Here is an 18058-nt window from a genome sequence, read left to right as displayed (position 1 = left end):
TCTGGGAGCTGGAAGGAAAATACCCCCCAAGCGATTGTAAAGCAATAGTGCCTTAAATCATGATGGCATATAGGTTTCATGTTGAGTGCTATCTGGCTGTAATGGATACAAGCTTTATGATCATCACTGCTGCGTGTTTATTTTCTCCAGTCTCATTGTGTCTACCAATAGTAGACACAATTTTTGGCTAGATTAAGGAATGGCTGGATTCCAGGTGCCTGGGCATAGACTTTAGCTATGCATTATTTAAAAACAACAATAACAGTTACAAGAAATAATAATTGAGCAAGTCTTTATTAAAAGAGACAAAAGAATAGATGCAAAGAATGACCAAATTTGTATACACCTATTAAATGATCAAGACATTTTTAAAAGAAAGATACATTTCTTTCAGAAAATCTAATGTCTCTACATGTGCTTTGATTATAGCTTAATATATAGTTGAATATTTTAGGAACTATGTGATTATTGTTATAACTTTTTTATTTCTGTCTTTGTGATGGTGGGCTTTAGTTAATTAGAGGGAAATGTGTAGAGGACTGTAGATTGCAGTAGAGAGATCTACCCCAAAGTCTTCATCACGGAAGGCCCTATATTGACGGCTTGTTCACTTCTTCCTTCCACTTCTGTTCCCACTTGCCAGTGGTCTAGCTGTTTTATGGGCATACGTAATGGTAACTTGCATTGCAAAAATGTGCAGATATATTTAAAAATCTAAAAAAAATTAAGACATATTTAAGATCTTCTTTTTCTCTTTCTACTTGCTAGAGACAAAGAAGACCCTTCTAAGCTCATTTTCTGTGTACATTACCTTCAAATAAAAAAGCATGAAATTTTTTTTCCATTAGAATTACTAGGGTTTATGTTTCAAAGGTAACCATATAAGCTGTTTGTACTATACATTATGCTAACCTATTTTTCATTAAAGTCAGTAACATCTTTTTAAGAAATAAAGCAATATATTTAAAATTTAGAAGTTGAATACCAAGTGTCAAGGGATCACTACCAACTTATCACTGCAAGACTATCAGAAATTTTGAGCTTTGATTTCTTTGTTTTTTTTTTTTTGAGTAAAAACAGAACTGTCTTAACTTCACTATCTCAAACATTTCTAACATCTCTTCAAAAGGTTTTTTTTGAATCCTTATCTCTGAACTCATTAAACTCACAATTGTTTTGTATTTGTTACATTTGCCACCCTATATAGGTTATTATTTATTTTAATATGATCCAATTTATTTTATTTCTCTTTAAATCATTTCTTTTTAAGTCCAAGAACTTGTCCACTCTCCAATGGATAATCTTCCATAGCCAGTAACCCATTTTACAATGACCCAAGTATAGACATAAAAATAGAAGATATTTACTTTTAAATATTATCCCTGATGTCTGAGAGGCTGTGAGTCCCTTCTTTACTTGTTGGATTTACATGGGACTAACTGGCATTTGGGGGTATATACCAAGTTTAGATATGGCTATGTAAAGCTGTGATTCTTAACATCTCTTTGAGAATTTTAGAAAAGCTGCTGTGTATTTATTATCTCCATTCTCATTGTGTCTACCAATAGTAGACACAGTTTTTGGCTAGATTAAGGAATGGCTGGATTCCATAGGAGGTGAGGTGGGGGAGGAGAATGTTTTACACCCACATGTCCATACACATATGATTCGATGGCAATTTCAGGGGATCATGGATCCTTCTGAACTCCCTTTGTGGCCTAGGATAAGAACCTGTCTTCTAAGGTGAAACAGCTAGTGGCAAATGACAACTTGAGCCCACCCCTTATGACCTCCATCCCAACTCCAATCCAACTATGAACTACCTCTTTTAAGCCCAGCAGGAAGTGAAGCCTCAGCTCTGTATGGATACAGTGGACAATGATGTCATGAAATTTTTACCCCCTGCAAGGACCAGAGAGAAGTTGGGGACTAGTGGTATGGATGAGAACATGAAAGGAGTTTAGAACACTGAGATTAAGGAGGAGAGTTGGGTCCAGGGACATTTTGGACCTACTAGATAAAGAATGCCACTACCTGTGTGACAGTTTGGAGGACTTGCTGTCTTCTCAGTCTCTTAAGGAGTTATGGGATTGCAGAAAAGGTGGGCTGAATCCCTTCCACTGGTGAGATAGGAAGAGTGATGGACTTTGCAGTTGGGAAGACCTGAGAGAGAAAGGCTACCTCTTGGTGTCTCAACAGGAAATGCCATCTTGCCTGGGCTTGTTATGCTTTCCAAATTAGGGCATTGTTTCAATTTAAGGTGCCCAGGCAGCTGAACCAAAATCCCAAAGGATAGCAAGAGAAAACAACAATGCATGCAAGGGGACCCAGTAGCTGTAGAGAAGAAAAATAAGCATAGCATCCAGAATAAATTGCCTCTCTTGAAAAGAACTGGTGGAGGAAGCAGAAGATAGCTTGGACCTTTAGTTCCCCAACTTCTTTAAAAATGTAGAACCACTTAAGAATATTTGATTAGAGCACAGAAAACTTTCTTGCACTAAAACCCAAATGTTTGTAATTAAAACTGTGGTAGATGAATTGAGGAGAAGATGGCCTGAAACAGTCGCTTAAAAGACCTACTGAAAATATTATCTCAGAAGAGATCAGGATTGCAGAGATTTGGAAATCATGAAGAAAATATAAGGGCTTTGGAAGACTTATCTATAATTTTGCAATATTTCAGATAGAAAGTACAAGGCATTTTCAAAGGAAAAAGATTCAAGATTGAACTTATTTGCAACTCTGAAAAAGAAAATATTACGGAATAATAGCTGCAGAACATCTAAAATATAGAAAGAAAAGAACTGCAGCTCTACTACCCCCAAATCCCATTCTCTATCAAAATATCACTTATTTATGAGGAAGACATAGAGATTCAGAGCGCATGTCACCCAGGTACCCCTCTGAGGAAACTGTTCTACAAAATACACTAATTAAACAAAAAGAATCAGGACATACAAATGAGATGTGATAAGGGGAACCTAACTCACAAACAGAGATGCTTAAAAGAATCATAAAACTATCTTGTACAGCTCTATACAAATAAATTTGAAAATTTGTATTAAATAAATAATTTTCTAGGAAGAAAACATTTACTAAAATCCAAATTGAGAGAGATAGACAATCAAAACAGCTTGATTTCACCCTACAAACCAACAAAAACAAAGACACAAACAAAAAACCACCAGACCCAAACATTTAAGAACTGATAATTCTAGTGCTATTTAAACAGTTCCAAAGTGTAGGCTAAGAAGGAAAATTTCCAAATTATCTTTATAAAGTAAGCTGTACATGTTAGCAAGCCAATTCCAGCAGCAGCACATTAAAAAATAACAATAAAACATAAATAATGGGGCTTATTCTGAATGAAAATAGTTCAATATTAGAAAATCCAGTAATCTACTTCATTATATTATGATGTAAAGAGAATAAAGCATATGATTATTTACACAGATGATAAAAAGGTATTGAGAAATTCAACATCTATTCCAATTTTTTTAAAAGCAAATAGCATCACTCTATAAGTATGAATAGATGGATACTTCCTTAACATGTTAAGATATATCTATTTCAGTATCAAAGCCAACATCATGCTTATTGTAGAATCACTAGAACATTCCCACAAAAAGTTAGTGTCCACTCTTACTTAACATTGTTCTGGAAATACTAACCAATATATAAGACATGAAAAAGAAAATAGAAGTAAAAATTGGAAAATTACTGGTAAAGCTATCAGATTTGAAAATTATACAATTGTATTCATGGTAAACCCCAAATAATTAACTGAATAACCATTACAAACAATAAGAATTTTGCAGGGTAATGGGGTACAGAATTAACATACAGAAATCAATAGCCTTCACACACACAAGCACAGACATTTGTATGAACAGTTAATAATATATAATGGAAGAAAGGACCCTTTAAAACAGAGACAAAAAGAAAAAATAGTGATAAACTTAGGACCATTCAAGATATACATGAATCAATCTTTGAAACACTTTTGAAGGGCACAAAAGAGGTCCTGGTCAAATAAAAAGGCATAGCATGGTTTTGAATAGGAAGACTCAGCATCGTAAGTTAACTTATAATTTAATTCACTGCTTAATAGTGCCAATATAATTTTTGCTTTTGAACTAAACAAAATGATTCTGAAGTTCAAATGGAGAAACAAATAAATTTGAAAATCCAAGAAAACTAAATGATAAGAGACATGTAGGGCAACTAGCAGGTAATAAAACATATTATAAAGCCTTTGTAGTTACAACAATGTGATTCTAGTGCATGAACCAAAAGAGAGACCAATGGGACAAAGTTGAGAATTCAGAACTAAGTAAGAAAATTTAGGATATGAAAAAAGTGGTATCTCAAATCATTGGGTAGAAGATCAATACTTCAATGAAATAATTTTGGGAAAACTGGGCAGCTATTGGAAATAATTAGTTTGGACCTATCTTTCATGCCATGTACTAAGATAAACTTCAAATGGATTATTGATATAACTATAAAGTACATCTATATATGTGCTAGAAGGAAACATGGAGGAATTTTTTTGTAAACCTGGAATGGCTTTTTTTGTAAACCTGGAATGGCTTTTCTAACTATGACAAAATTCAGTCATAAAAAAATTGAGATATTAACCACATTATTAAAAAAGACAGTGTGGTGAAAAAAAAAAACTATAAAGTACATCTATATATGTGCTAGAAGGAAACATGGAGGAATTTTTTTGTAAACCTGGAATGGCTTTTTTTGTAAACCTGGAATGGCTTTTCTAACTATGACAAAATTCAGTCATAAAAAAATTGAGATATTAACCACATTATTAAAAAAGACAGTGTGGTGAAAAAAAAAAAACAAAAACCATAAGCAAAGTGTAAAGAAAATTAGAAACAGGGAAAAAATTAGCAGTGCATATTGCAGGTAAGGGCAAATTTTCTTAATATGTAAAGAGCTTCTGCAAGGAAAAAAAAGAAAAGGTCCAAAAACCTAATGAAAAAATGGAAAAGTGATATGAACAGACAATTTATAGAAAGAAGAAAAATGCTTAACCTCAATCATAATAAAAGAAATATAAATTAAAATTAAAGCTATATCAAAATATCTCTTTTACTTCACAACTTGGCAAACAATCACAAATTAAAATAATTCATTGTGTCGCTGAGCAACTGGGGAAGCAAAACTCTCACAGATTGCTGGGAGAGTATAATTCTCTATAATCCACATGGAGTGCAATTTGGCTTTATTCATCAAAATTGTTAATTATATATATTTTAACCTAGCAATTCCTATTCTAGAAATTTGTCCTGTATAGTAATTGCAGGATTGTGAAGAACATATGTACAAGATTACTTATTATATCACTGTTTCTAGTAGCAAACTATTTGAAATAACATAAAAATCTCCCTCAACAGAGAAGTAGTTAAACTAAATTATGGCATGCTCATGGAATATTATATAGCAATAAAAAATGAGGATGTTCTTACATAAAATCTGGAAAATGCTTCAAAATCTATTTTTAATGAAAAAAAAACATGGAGTTCAGAATGACAATATTTATAATATGCTAACATTTGTTTGAAAATGTGGGAAAAGAAAAAACATATTTGCATATGTATTAAAAAGTCTGGAAGGAAAGATAAAAAACTAATAACAATTATTTCCTTTGGGGGTATTGCTGGATGGGTGACAGGGTAGGAGGGAAAATTTTCACTATAAGCCTTCTAATACTTTTTGATTCTGGATCATGTTAATATATTAACAAATCAAAATATAAAATAAAAGAAGAAATCACAGAGTCTTATATATTTTCTACATGTGAGCTTGTCACTCAGTGAGGTTACAAATGCACACCACATTGTGATGTGGAAAAGATACAGAATGTGGTTTATTTGGGAAAAATTTATAGGCAGACAAGTAGTGGAGCAGAAACTATTTTCCATATTCTAATTACCGTTCAGTTTATGCTCATTAGCGATGTACTATGTGCCTCACAGCCAATCTTCCAGAAGAGTGGAGTCTTGTGTTGGGTGCGCATTTATGTGACTAAGTGACTGAGTGACACTGGAGGGAGCTCAGCAGCAGGGACCAGCCTGTAACTCAGATCTGCTGAGTCTGCTTTCTGCTAGGGAGGAGGAAATGAGCTTTCAGGACCATCTGGACCTGCCCTTCCTCAGAGCCATTATACTGAGTTTCTAGCAAGTAACACAAAATCAGATCAGTTAGCCCCAGTGACATCATCAACATGGCAACATAAACAGCTACAGAAAACTCTTCTCCAGGGATTCAACAAAAAAGAGGACAATTCTGAATTGTTTGAAACTTGGAGGAGGATATAAACTAGAGAAGGACCCTGAAAATGATGAATTGAAGAAAGACAAGAAATATCAGGCAGGAATCTTCTGTCCCAGACCAACCAGTCCTGTCCCCTCCCCCTCACTCAGTCTCAGTGTGGGAAAGGCACAGAATCAGCAGATGGGACACCTCCCACCAGGGACACAGACAATAAAATCTCTCACAGCAGTGAGACATCCCCACTATTTGAAGTACTGGGTCAAGAGGAGGACATTTGAAGGCTCAGGTCAGTGAGGGACAAACAGACTGAGACAACGTGAACTGAGAATGTGTTTCCACCTCTGCATCTGAAATCCCTTCCTCCATCCTTGAGGGAAGCAACAGCTGGTGGCTGTTTCCTTGCCTTGGGAATAGCTGGAATACTGGGTCAGCTGAGGGAGTTCTTTGCCATAGGTGGAGCCCCATATCAAGCCAGATTTTGGCCAGCAAAGTGAGGGCATAGGAATCCCAAAGCTTCAGCTTAGCTGTGTAGACACAGCCTTTGCTCAGAGGCGAAGCAGCTTTGAGGATGATTAAGTTGCTGAAGAGTGCCACCTGCTGGACAGTCCAGAAGGTTCAAAGGAATTGAAACTCTTCAAAAGATGCCCAAGACCCTTTCTTAGGACTACAGGAACTGGTCTACACACCCTGTATGGAAACCCAGCCCTGTTTTGGCTTGAGAAATATAGAAGACACACCTGTTAAACAGGGCTCTAAAACAAACCCAGTATTGCTGGCTAGTGGGAAACAGAGCACAACTGGAATCCAGTAGATTTGTATTACTACACACAGTGAACTTTCTGGTGTGTTCCTGGTGCCTACCTCCCAATTCTGTAGCAGGCCATGGTGGGTGCCTGATTTTGGGAGGAAGACTGGGGGAAGAGCCACGCTGACAACTGGCCAGTGAGAGAAACAAAGAAAAGATAGAGACCAAAGACAACCAATAAGAAAACGTTAGGCAAAAGAGAGAAATCAACCTCCAGAATAAACTAATCAAGAAAATCAGATGCCTAGAGAGCAAAAAATCACAAGCCACACTAGGAATCATGAAGATATGGCCCAGTCAAAGGCACAAACTAACACTTCAACTTCAACTGAGATTCAGGAGTTGAAACAACTAACTAAAGGTACTCAAACAAAACTTATAAATCAAATCAATAAGATGAAAGAAAATGTGATAAAAGAGATGAAGGATAAAAATGAGACATTGGGTGACCATAAGGAAGAATTTGTAAGCTTGAAAAACAAATGGCAGAACTTATGGTAATGAAAGTCATAACAGAAGAGAAGAAAAGCACAATGGAGACATACAACAACAGACTTGGAGAGGCAGAAGAAAGGATTAGTGAACTAGTGGACAGACCATCTGAGATCCTACACAAAAAAGAACAGATAGGGGAAAAAAATGGAAAAATATGAGCAAGGTCTCAGAGAACTGAATGACAACATGAAGCACATGAATATATGTGGTATAGATGTCCCAGAAGGAGAAGAGAAGGGAAAGGGAGAAGAAAGAATAATTCAGGAAATAATTAATGAAAATTTCCCAATTTTTATGAAAGATATAAAATTAAGGTCCAAGAAGCACAGGGTACCCCAAACAGAATTCATCCAAATAGACCTACTCCAAGACACTTACTAATCAGATTTTTGAATGTTAAAGGCAAAGAGAGAATTCTGAAAGCAGCAAAAGGAAAAGGAAAGCAATCCATTGCATACAAGGGAAGCTTGATAAGATCAAGTGCGGATCTCTTAACAGAAACTATTGAGGTAGGAAGGCAGTGGTATGATATATTTAAGATAATGAAAGAGAAAAACTGCCAAGCAGGAATACTATATCCAGAAAAACTGTCCTTCAAAAAATGAGGGAGAGTTTAAAATATTTACAAATAGACACTGAGAGAGTTTGTGAACAGGAGGCCTCCTCTACAAGAAATACTAAAGGGAGTTCTACAGACAGATAGGAAGAGACAGGAGTGAAAGGTTTGGAGAAGACTGTAAAATGAAGATACCAGGAGTAGAGGGTAGAAATTGTGCATTTGATGCTGACAGAGTATAGAATGCTCAAGAAAATTGATTGTATAGATCCAGAAATGGATAGCACAATACTGTGTGATGGTGGCACAATATTGTAAGTACACTGAACAAAGATGACTGTAAGTACAGTTGAAAAGGAAGGTTAGGGTTAGGTCTGACACCAGAAGGAAAGACAGAGGATAAAAACTGGGACTGTATAACTTAATGAAATCTAGAGTGGTCAATGATGGTGATTAAATAAATAATGTTTTTACATAAGGGAGAACAAATGAATGTCAGCTTTTCAAGGTGTTGAAAATGAGATGGTATTAGTGAAAAATACAATCAATGCAAGCTAGAATCTATTTTAACTATAGACTTGTATGTAACATTGTAATTTGCTCCCATTAATAGTAACAAAGGCAATATACCAAAGCCAAATGTCTATAAGAGTGGTGTATAAGGGAAGGGTACGGGATTCTTGGCATTTGTGTTGTCGCCTGACCTTTTCATTGTATTTTATATTTTCTTTTTTTGTCATCATTTCTTTTTGTTTTTCTCCTCTTCCTCTTTCTTTGCAGAAGAAATGGGAATGTCCTCATATAGATTGTGGTGGTGAATGCATAGCTATGTGATTACACAGGGACCCTTTGATTGTTTACTTAGTGTTCTAGTTTGCTAATACTGCCAGAATGCAAAACACCAGAGATGGATTGGCTTTTATAAAAGGGGGTTTATTTGGTTACAGTTACAGTCTTAAGGCCATAAAGTATCCAAGGTAACACATCAGCAATCGGGTACCTTCACTGGAGGATGGCCATTGTTGTCTGGAAAACCTCTGTTAGCTGGGAAGGCACGTGGCTGGCATCTGCTCCAAAGTTCTGGTTTCAAAATGGCTTTCTCCCAGGATGTTCCTCTCTAGGCTGCAGTTCCCCAAAAATGTCACTCTTAGTTGCACTTGGGATATTTGTCTTTTCTCAGCTTCTGTGGAACAAAAGTCTGCTTTTTAATGGCTGTCTTCAAACTGTCTCTCATCTGCAGCTCCTGTGCTTTCTTCAAAGTGTCCCTCTTGGCTATAGCAGCTTGCTCCTTCTGTCTCATCTTATATAGTGCTCCAGTAATTTAATTCAGACCCAGAATGGGTGGGCCAACACCTCCGTGGAAATAATCCAATCAGATCATTACCCACAGTTGGGTGGGGTGCATTTCCATGGAAACATTCAAAGAATTACAATCTAATTAACACTGATAGGTCTGCCCACACAAGATTTCATCAAAGATAATGGCATTTGGGGGACATAATACATTCAAACTGGCACATTGCACCCCCTGGATCCCAAAATGACATTATCTTTCCATATAGAAAATACATTCATCCCACAACAATATCACAGAAACTTAAATCATTTCAGTAACCATAGTTAAATACAAGATTCCATCAAAATCAATTATGGGCATGGTCAGTCCTAAGGCATAATTTTCCTTTAACTGTGGATCTGTGGGTAGAACAAGTTATGTACTTCCAATATACAAAGAAGGCACAATCATAGGATAAACATCCCCATTGCCACAAGGAGAAATAGTAAGGAAAACAGGGTTAACAGGACCAAAACAGTTCCTAAAACCCATGGGACAAACTCCATTAGATTTCAAAGTCTGAGAGTCATTTACAGAATGATGTTGCATCCTTGGGACTTGAGAGAGTGGGAGTCTAACCCTTCCCAAGGGCCTTTGTGGCAGCCTTTCCTCTCCAAACACTTGGGTGAGTGCTCCAATGTATCCACACATTCGACCCACCCTCCTCAAACATAGGGGCAAAATCCGGATTCCCTTCCATCTCCGGGGCACACGCTCAACCATTCAGAACAGTGTGGTGGCAGCAGGCTCCCTCCAATTCCCTGAGAATGTGCTCCACCCTCTCTGGGGCTTGGGGTGGCAGAACATTTCCTGAGCATCAAGGCAGAAGGCCGCCCTCGATCTCCAGGGCAAACTCACCCTTTCCATGTGTGTGGGCTGCTCCACTCTCCCAGCCAGAGACCTCTTGACTACAGACCCCAACCTCCATGGCTCTGTCTTTGAAGAAATTTTTTCTTCCATATGTTCCTTGTCTGTCTCCTCCAGTCCAGACTGGCAATGGCTCTGTCTATAAAGATCTCACAAAAATTCTGTTGGCTTCACATGAAGCACACAGGGGTCAAAGCTGTCAGACAATAGGACTTTCCACAAATCCTGTCTGCTTAACTCCTTTTCCAATCTTGGCTTGTACTGAAATGGTGGCTGGGTTCCATGTTTGGTTACATTCTCAGGTTGGGCTGTAGCTTCTGGTATTCTATCCCCTGGAAGCCCGTAATTTCCCTAGCCATCAGCTTCTGGTTTCTTTGAACCCAAGAGTTAGTTCTAAGTTCATCTCTCTCCACTTTCATTTTACTATAAGCTGCAAGAAGAAGCCAGGGTACATCCTCCACATGTAGTCTGGAGATCTCTTCAGCTAAGTATTCCAGGTTGTTGCTTTCAAATTCTTCCTTCCATCTGACACCAGGACTCAATTTTGCCAAATTCTTTGCCACTTTAAAACAAGGATCACCTCTCTTCCAGTTTGCAAGAACACATTCATCATTTTTGTTCAAGGCATCATCAGAAGTATCTTTAGAGTCCATATTTCCACAAATAGTCTCTTCAAAGCAGTTTAGGCCTTTTCTATCAAGTTCCTCACAATTCTTCCAGAATCTTCCCCTTATCCATTTAAAAGGCCATTCCAACATGTTTGGTATTTGCAAACTCAGCAGCAAAAGCACCCCACTTCTCTGGTACCAAAATCTGTTCTAGTTTGCTATTGCTGCCAGAATGCAAAACACCAGACATGGATTGGCTTTTATAAAAGGGGGTTTATTTGGTTACACAGTTACAGTCTTAAAGCAATAAAGTGTCCAAGGTAACACATCAGCAATTGGGTACCTTCACTGGAGGATGGCCAATGGTGTCCGGAAGACCTCTATTAGCTGGGAAGGCACATGGCTGGCATCTGCTCCAGAGTTCTGGTTTCAAAATGGCTTTCTCCCAGGATGTTCCTCTCTAGGCTGCAGTTCCCCAAAAATGTCACTTTTAGTTGCACTTGGGATATTTGTCCTCTCTCAGCTTCTCCAGAGCAAAAGTCTGCTTTTAATAGCCATCTTCAAACTGTCTCTCATCTGCAGCTCCTGTGCTTTCTTCAAAGTGTCCCTCTTGGCTGTAGCAGCTTGCTCCTTCTGTCTGATCTTGTATAGTGTTCCACTAATTTAATTCAGACCCAGAATGGGTGGGCCAACACCTTCATGGAAATTATCCAATCACATCATCACCCACAGTTGGGTGGGGCACATCTCCATGGAAACACTCAAAGAATTACAATCTACTTCACACTGATAGGTCTGCCCACACAAGATTACATGAAAGATAATGGCGTTTGGGGGACATAATACATTCAAACTGGCACACTTAGGAAAGAATGTATGGTGTGTGAATAAAACTTAAAAAAAAATAAACAGAGGGATAAAAGTGCTGGAGAAAATGTGGAGAGATGGATGTACCTAATCATTGTTGGTGGGGAAGTAGAATGGTGCAGTCCATCTGGAGGGCAGTGTGGTGGTTCCACAGGAAGCTGAGTTTGGGTTTGCAATATGGTCCTTCAACCCTGTTATTGGCTATATACTTGGAAGAACTGAGAACAGGGACATGAATGGACATTTGAACAGTGGGGCTTATGGTGTCAGTATTCACAATTTGCAATGTTGGAGGTGGCCTGAGGGTACATCGATGGAAGAATGGAATGGCAAACTGTGGTGTATATATACAATGGAGTATTGAGCAGCTACAAGAAGGAATGAAGTTGTGAGGTATGCAACTAGATGAATGGATCTTGAGGACAGTATGTTGTCTGAAATAAATCAGAAATGAAAAGACAAACATTATAATGTCTCACTAATATGAACTAACTATAACATGCAAACTATGTGAATTGAATCTGAGAGCATAGGTTATCAGAGGAAGGCTTATGGTAAAGCTTCCTAGATTGTAAGCTCTTACAGCAGTTAAATCTAGTCCTGAGTTATAATGGCTATTTCTAAATTCTGAGATGCTGAGCAATTTGTGTATAATTTGATTGGTCCCTGGAACTTCTGGTATTTGTGTGATTTGACACCTGAGACTCAGAGCCAGAGTTCAGCAGCTATGAAAACAGAAAATGTTAAAGAGGCTGAAAAAAGAGGTCAGACTTCAATTAGAGATATGAACGAAATGGACTTGGTTAGGACTAAAGTAAATCAGACTAAAGGGTAAAAGATGATATTGATGGTGTTTTAAAACTTTGGCTTCTTTGTGAGACCAAAGGAAGAGATGTTTATTTGGTGCAAAATCTATATTTTCTGTAGCACACTATTGTGATTTAACTTGTATGGTCAGTTTTTTCAAACAGCATAATCACATGGAACTTTGAATAGGGAGTGAGATCTGTTTAGTTTGTACAGGTTTGTGTGAAGCCCTAATACATCCCAGAGGAATTTGGGCAGAGAATAAAAATGTATTTGCATAGACCCCTTGAGGGACTGGAGAAAAATGTGGAAATATTAAATTTCCCCACTTGGGAAATTACTGATATTCTCACAAGCAGCAGAGACTACCAATTTAATAGGCCAAGCCCTCAATCTTGGGGCTTGCCTTTATGAAGTTTGTTACTACAAAGGAGAGGCTAACCCTACTTATAATTGTGCCTAAGAGTCACCCCCAGAGAACCTCTTTTATTCTCAGATGTGGTCTCTCTAAGCCAACACAGCAGGTAAACTCACTGCCCTCCCTCCTACCTGGGACATGACTTCCAGGTTTGTAAATTTCCCTGGCAACATGGGACATGACTTGCAAGGATGAACCTGGACCTGGCATCAAGGGATTAAGAAAGCCTTCCTGACCAAAAGGGAGAAGAGAAATGAAACAAAGTTGCAGTGACTGAGAGATTTCAAATGGGGTGGAGAGGACATTCTGGAGGTTATTCTTCTGTGTTATACAGACATCCCTTTTTTAGTTTTTAGTGTACTAGAATAGCTAAAAGGAAATACCTGAAACTGTTGAACTGCAACCCAGTAGCCTTGATTCTTGGAGAAGATGGTATAACTATATAACTTACACCATGTAACTGTGTGATTGTGAAAACCTTGTGGCTGACACTCCCTTTATCCAGCGTGTGGACAGATGAGTAGAAAACTGGGGACAAAAGTAAATGAATAATAGGGAGGTTGGGGGTGATGGGATGTTTTGGGTGTATTTTCTTTACTTTAATTTTTATTCTTATTTTTTGTGTGTGTGGTAATGAAAATGTTCTAAAATTGATTGCGGTGATGAATGCACAACTATATAAAGGTACTGTGAACAATTGATTTACACTCTGGATGATTGTATGGTATGTGAATGTATCTCCATAAAACTGAATTAAAAAAAATCAGATCAGTTAAAAAATTCAGAATGCCCATCAGATAAAAGCAAACCAATTGTCTTTAAAAATGAGTGCTGATACCAGGTCTGAGAGAAATTTTTTCCATGGCCCTTTTTCTCTGTAATGAACAATGACCTCAGCAACATCCATTCAGAAGAATGGCAAGAAAAGTGAGCTTTTTCATGAGGATAGAAGAAATCATAAGTACCATTTAATTTAAAAAATCCTTAAAATAACTCAGACAATCTCTTCCAAGTTTAAAGCTCTCTTCTTGTCTGACTTGATCCAGCAGTAGGTTTCAAACTAGCCTATCTTATTCCCTCTGATTACCTCTATATTCTGTCATTCAGGAAGACTATTTTTAGGTTCCTAATGTTTCAGAAGTGAATATCTATTTTACCTAAAGCTAGACTGTGTATGATTTTGCTTTTAGTTGGCAACACAGAATATCTGGACTATAAGTATTTGTCAGGGAAGGAGATCTTAAACCCGGTATTTACAGACTCTTTATGGAGAGAAATACTATTTTTAGATCCAAGACTGAGTTTAAATCTTTGCCCTTATCACAGTTTGGGGCAGGATTTACCTACAGCTTCTGACCTCATTATCACTCTGTTGTTAGCAGGATGGTTTTGTATGTAGTACTGGATAGAATAAAGCTTCAGTCTTGTGTTCAGAACCACTGGTCAGTGGCAACTGCTTGCTCACTTCCCCTTCCTGAGCTCTCTAATCTGGGTTTTTGCCCATTCTTCTCCTCTGATTTGGACAACTTCCCTAGATTCAACCTATCATCTTTCTAGATAACCACATACCACCCTGCTGAAGCACAGAACAATACTACTTCTGAATTGGCATTTCAAACATATGGAAATTTACCAACATTCCACTATCCTAGGGATATGCAGTGGGATGAACTAGGTCCTGCTTTTCAGGATCTCACAGTCTAACAGCATTCTGAACAAACTGTCTAGGCAAAGGAGCTTGGGATGGCTTTGCAGAGGAAACCACCAGACTGGTCTTAGATGATGTGTAGGATTTGGGTGGAACAGGAATGCTTGGCAAAGAGAATCACATGTAGTATGAATAACGGGTAGAGAAAATAGCAAAAAGTTTGGTTGGTGTCAATGGGAAGTTGTGATTTGCTTAATAAAATTTACTCAATAAAATAATAAGCAAGTCACTTTTGCAAGGAAACTGAACTTCCAGGGCAAAGTTGAATGTCTATACAAAACCCAAAGATTTCAGCATGCACAGTGTGACTGGGCCTATAAGAGTAAAGGGATTGGGCAGCCATGATTTGCTATTGATGGAGATATAGGCAGCCCCCTAAGGCCTTTCTTGCTCCTAATTGACTTCTTTCAACTTGGCTATGTACTTAACCTTGAAAAAAGCAATGAACAACATTGAATTTTACTTGGTTTATCTGTCTTTCTCCCATTAGCCTCTGAGCTCCTTGAGACCCCATTCATTTTTGTAACTCAGTGCCTTGAAGAGTTCCTAACTAGAGAGAGTATTCAATAAATTTTTATAGAATATTCAACTCTTGCTACTTATCATCATGACTCCTGGCTTTATGCTCCTGACCTTAGCTTGACAGCCAGGCACAGTGCTATACTTACGTGTCTACTCATTCAAAGAAGAGATATTTTTTGAGTGCCAATTATGTGCCAGGTGGTGAAAAAAGTACTAGGTGTACAGTGGTGAATAAACTGTCATGGCCCCTGCCCTCTTGGAGATTGCAAATTTTATCTAAAATGTTATATACTTTGACCCAGAATTCCTTTCTGAATATTTCTGTGGCAGATACTCTGTGGATTGGCTTCCTTTAGCACACATTCTAACCTTCAGAAAGGCTAAAAACTACATTTCCCACATTCCTTTGCATCTAAGGTTGTGGATATGATTTAGGATTCCTGGATCAGATGAAGTTCAGTGTTGTCAGAGGTGATATTTGATGCCTCCATTTCACTGGTATCAATTATACAGGACACAGATCCAGAGCCAAGAGTTCTAGTTTTATCTTTCTGTGGTCCCAGAGCCAACATGGTGGTCAGAGCTATGTGATTACCCTGTTTCTGGATTGTGGTGGAGCTCTCAGGCCCCTTGCATGGCCAGTGTGCATTGTGGTTCTGGGAATTAGTTCTAGGAGTTATTTCTAGAAGCCTATTTCCAGCCCATTGATTTTGTAAATACCTCTTTCCTGTATTAAATCACTTTCTGCTTAGACTAGCCAGAGGGTTGGTTTCTGTTACTGGGAACAGAAGCTTGATTGATATACTTCTTTTCTTCTCTAGAGAAGAATCATTTGTGCCCGTTTGGGGGTTACCACAGCTTTTCATTAAAACCTCAGTTGTAGCATGTGCCAGTTATTCACTCGTTGTTTCTGTGTAGTGTATTCTTCTTTCTATATGCACTTCTGCTGGGACTGGGCTCCCTGCCTCTCTGGGTTCATGAAAGATTCTGCCACTAGGGGAAACTGTTGGAAGTCAGAAGGTGGGAGGAGAGGGCAAAGCTCCTGCTTCTGGCTGTGGCAGGGTGGTAGTGCTGGCACTTCCTGGAGATTGCTGCAGAAGCAGTGGGGGTGATTCCAGACTCTCACAGTTGAAGAAGAGGCAGCACTTGTTTTGGAAATTCCAAAAACAACTAGGACAGCATCTTGAATAAGATAATGGCAGATTCAGACATCTCTGGCACAGGATATTACCAGCTTCTTGCTTTTTACTCCTTTAGTATCCTTTCATCCTTTTTGTCTTTGCTTTTCCATCCCTTCTGACCCTTGTAACCAATTCTCTGTATTAAATTCCTTTTGAAGAACCTTGAGTGGTTTCTGCTTTTCTGACTAGATATGGTTAGATACATAGAACCTAGTACAATGCAAATATTTTGTCTGCTTGCATAGTTTTCTGTTTATATCTACCTTTTATCTCTTCTACCATTCATTTTATTGTAATTTCTTTGAAGGCAATGATTTTCTTTTATTCACTATTTTTATTCCTGATGCTTAGAACAGAATCTGCATACAGGATGTGTATTCAAAATTTATTTCTGAAGAATTGAATCAGTGAATGTTATTTGTGTCTTAGAGTTCTGGGTTTACTCTTCCAAACAGGTAACCTGATATAGGTAATATGTTTGGTAGCTTCCTTGATCCTGAATTACTCTCTGATTAATATGATACAGCTTACAGGGGCTCACAGATAGGCTTATAATATCCTTATCTGTGTGTCTGTGAACCAAAGAAATGGAAAAAAAAAACTGCTTGCTAATTTTAAATTTACTGTGTAAGTAGGTGCTAAATTACAACCTCAAGCTGGTCTTTGAATTGTAGGATCCCAGAGGAGAAACATGTAAGCAACAGTTAAGAGTTGAAAGTGGAAGACGGCTCACAGTTTGGGGTTGAGAGGGGAGAAAGAAGTGGGTGAGCTCAAACAGCACCCCTCATTGTCTCTCACTTCTGAAAAGCAGCAGAACAAACACTTCAGTGCCCCACACAATAGAAAAGCTGGAATATGGTCACCAATCAATGCCGATTTTTGAAAGTATTCAACAATTCATACAGCCAGTGGTCTGGGTCTTTATTTCTAAGCTCACTTGCACTTTGTTTAAGTAAAACCCATTAGGTGTAGTGTTCAGGGCAGTGAGATAATTATGGATGATTTGGGAATAAAGAATGCTTACTCCATTTCAGATAAAGCTTGGGTTCTCCTGGGAGCATTAATGGCAGCTGGAACCAAAGGAAAGAATAGAGGGCTTGAAATACACTATTATTCAAAGGTTACACAAGAACATCTTGCCACAGAGAGTGAACATCAATTTACTTACACCTAAACAACCTTTTTACCAAAGGTTTTCCTTTATGAGCCAGTGACTTCACACAGCGTCTCAAAGCCTGAACACTTGGATACCAAGGATGTTGTTTCCTAGCAACAATAACTACACAGAAGCCCTTGAAATTTCCTCTTAGCCCCTGGGGACTTCTCAGTGTAGAGAAAGTACAGATAAAATTAAGTTGATGTCAGTGGATAAAGATGTATGGAGCTAGTACACATGTAGAAGTATCTGGATATTGGTGTTTGTATTTGCTATTTGAAACATTCTGTTTTGGATGTATTTTCTTATAATTTTTATCTTAGAAATAAAAATTGTACCCCCTGCTTAATAGAGCTAGGAGGATGGTCTAAAATTTTACTTAAATGTGTTTGCGATAATATAGAGATTTAAGTTTCTAAGACCTTAGTGAGCATAAGT

General features: G+C 37.9%; 1 protein-coding gene across 3 annotated transcripts in view; it reads right to left on the bottom strand.

Moving 5' to 3' along the window:
• The window catches only part of GABRB1 (gamma-aminobutyric acid type A receptor subunit beta1), a 534121-nt gene that overhangs the window by 89599 nt on the left and 426464 nt on the right, over positions 1-18058 (bottom strand). The gene's annotated exons all lie outside the window — the stretch shown is intronic.

The sequence above is a fragment of the Choloepus didactylus genome, chromosome 3 (assembly GCF_015220235.1).
Source record: "Choloepus didactylus isolate mChoDid1 chromosome 3, mChoDid1.pri, whole genome shotgun sequence".
NCBI classification, from domain to species: domain Eukaryota; kingdom Metazoa; phylum Chordata; class Mammalia; order Pilosa; family Megalonychidae; genus Choloepus; species Choloepus didactylus.
This window is presented reverse-complemented; position numbering and strand designations above follow the sequence as displayed.